Source organism: Psammomys obesus, unplaced genomic scaffold (assembly GCF_907164565.1).
Source record: "Psammomys obesus unplaced genomic scaffold, mPsaObe1.curated_primary_1811, whole genome shotgun sequence".
Taxonomy (NCBI): Eukaryota; Metazoa; Chordata; class Mammalia; order Rodentia; family Muridae; genus Psammomys; species Psammomys obesus.
The window spans coordinates 29,286,337-29,289,374 of NW_026593286.1; positions in this window are offsets into that span (position 1 = coordinate 29,286,337).

The following is a 3,038-nucleotide window of genomic DNA, read 5'->3' on the forward strand; positions in this document are numbered from 1 at the left end:
GTATCTTTCAGTTATCAAGTGATTCATAATACTTCATTATTGGGTAAAGTTTGAGAAAGCAAACACGAGCCACAGCAGTCAGGACATAATCAAACACAAGTTTATGCACAAGGAGATTTTTTTGTACATTTCTTCCTGGCTCAGGAGCAAATCTAACCAGTGGCCATTCCAGACGTGGAAGCCCAACTGTATTACAATAGATGGTTAGATAAGATAGTATAGCTATTGTTAGAGTAAGACACAGATTCTGATACTGTCAAGCATTAGAGCCTGCAGGAACCATTTCTTTTCTAACAAATGCTTTCTGAAAAAGATCCTAGTGTAATGTTAGCTAGGGATGGTGAGTTGTTTCTCATGTGAATTATGCTGACAAATGTTTAATTCTCAGATCCCCCTGGAACTTGGTTATAGGCAGTTGTGAGCAACCATATGGGTGCTGGGAATCAAACCTGGGTCCTCTAGAAGAGCATCCAGTTCTCTTAACTGCTGAGTCATCTCTCCAGCCCCATTTTCTTAATTGTACTTATCAAAGAGCAAAAACTTCAGTCTATGGTTTCTAATTTTTAGTTGTTTTCATAATTTATACTTGGCTCTTTTAACTGTTCTTACAGAATTAACCTATACTTACTAAACAAGAACAATGTGTAAATCCAGTTCCAGGGGATTGCATGTCTTTTTCTGGCTTCTGTGAGTACCAGTCATGCACACACTACACAGACATACATGCAGGCAAAACACTCATACACATAAAATAAAAATAATAATGAAAATAAAACAACTATTGAACATCATTTTTCAGATGTGACAAAAAATTACTTTAAAAAAAAGTTACACCAGTTACCTGTTCAAGGCAGAATGGAGAGCTGGTGGGCATCAGCTGTAGAACAGGGAGACTTAGAAGTGGGGCCCAGTCTTCACGGAGGGCAAGGAGATTCTTCTCACCCCTTTAGCTGCTCTGCACCTGCTGCCTTCCAGAACCGTCTTCTCCCTCTCCTTTAATCCTCTTCAGGTTCTGGCCCAGGTGGGTGTGTGAAGACAGATAGTGTAAGTGGAGAAGGAGCTGTTATTAGTTTCTAGTCTGCTTTTATTCTCTGTAGGAACAGAGGCGAGGGAAGTCATTTTGTTCCTTTAGGCAATCGGTGAGGTTGGAATGGGAGTCTTCGGAGCAATTGTAAGAGGAGACACGGTTCCACTCTGCCACACTTGGTAAATACTTTCTCTCTTAAACAGATTTGTTGCCTCAGACTTAGCTTTTATTCACATGTAACTGATTACTTCAGACAGTTAAAATTCAGGACAGTTAGATTTCTGCAATAATCTGCTGGAAATCCAGATTAACATAATTGTTCCTTTAGGATGAGGAAACAGAGTCAGACAGGGAAGGGAACAGTGCAGAGGCAGTCTGATTATTTTAAATTACTCCTTTGATCCATATATCCCAAAAGGATTTGTTATCAAAGCTCTGTTTTGGAAACGTTAACAGATCCAAACCATGGCTGGAAGGCAGTCATTGGCCTCTCATGTCGTTCGCTTGGTTTTCTTTCTGCCAGAAGAATGATTCCCAGAAATAACTGTTATTCCTGAGGGTGGCAAGGAATTAAATTCAGACTCAGGGGCTGGAGGAAAAAGACACTCACCCTAGTTTTCATTAGAAGGGAAACGCTGACCTAAAATAACTTAAGTCCATCCCGCTTCCAACAAGTGATGAAATGAGCAAGCATTAGAGAGCTATGTTGCCCCTTTTAGAATTTTGGCAAAGTCTACCAGAAGGAAAAAAAAACAAACAAAAACAAAATCCAAAGAACAACCTTATTTCAGAGTGATGAGACAAAAGACAGGGTTGCTCCTGGCTAAACTGAGCAACTGAGCCGTTTCCTCGTTTCCCTAGCTTGAGAGTGTACCAAGTCATAGGTCACATATGAGCTGCTCTTTAAGGACTGTTTCCCTTCAGCAGATTAAATAGCAAAAGAATCACTAGGCCTGTGGGTGCTTTTTGTAAAAGTAAGTGCAGAGTAGCTAGCATTGACATAATTAAGTTTGTCGTGCCTGCAGTACTGAAACCCATGGTCCCTGCCCCTTCACGGAAGAAGAGCTACTCTGCTCAGTGGACTGAATTCAGAAGCTTGTGTAGGATTGTGGGACTGATACTTCGCACATGGCCTCTGAGTCCGGAAACAGCCTAAAGAAGATGATACCAAAAGCTCTCTCGGAGAAGAAAAGCTGGAGAAATGTGCAGTGGTTCTTAAGTATAGAAACCAAGATTGGAGTGCTGGAGAGATGGCTCAGTGGTTAAGAGCACTGACTGGTCTTTCAGAGGTCTTGTGTTCAATTCCCTATAGGCTGCTTGATGACTCATGACCATCTAGAATGTGATCTAATGCCCTCTGTTGGCATAGAGTGCTCATATACACAAAATAAGTAAATAAATATTTTAAAATATATAGATAAGAGAAAAAAAAAAAAGAAACCAAGATGGGGAACAGAGAGGAGGGTTCACCGGGGATCCTTCCCACTCCCCTTAAAAGCTTCAGTGTCTAGGTCATGTAGTAATCACACTCAGGAAGCAAAGAGCTATGAATTCTTGTCCTTGGCTCACTTTTCCTTTTTGAATCAGTCCAGGACCTCAGCCCAAAGAATGATACAATCCATACTGGGTCACCTCACCTAAATTAAACTAAGCTAGAAAATTATTCACAAAAATGGCCAGAGATTTGTTTCCATGATGATTCTAAATCTCACCAAGTTAGTAATCTATGAGAAATTATCTTAAATTAAGCCATGTTCCTATACAGAGCAGTGGTGGTGCATGCCTTTAATCTCAGCACTTGGGAGGTAGAAGCAGGTGGATCTCTGTAAGTTTGAGGCCAGCCTGGTCTACAGTTAGTTCCAGGAGAATTGTTGTCTCAGAAAACAAACTACCAAAACCCCAAAACTTATGGGTCCTAAATGTAAAGGTGTTATAAAAGAAAGGTAGAACAGGGTTTGACCCAGAAGAGAAAACCATGTAACTATGGGCACAGAGACTGAAATGATATAAG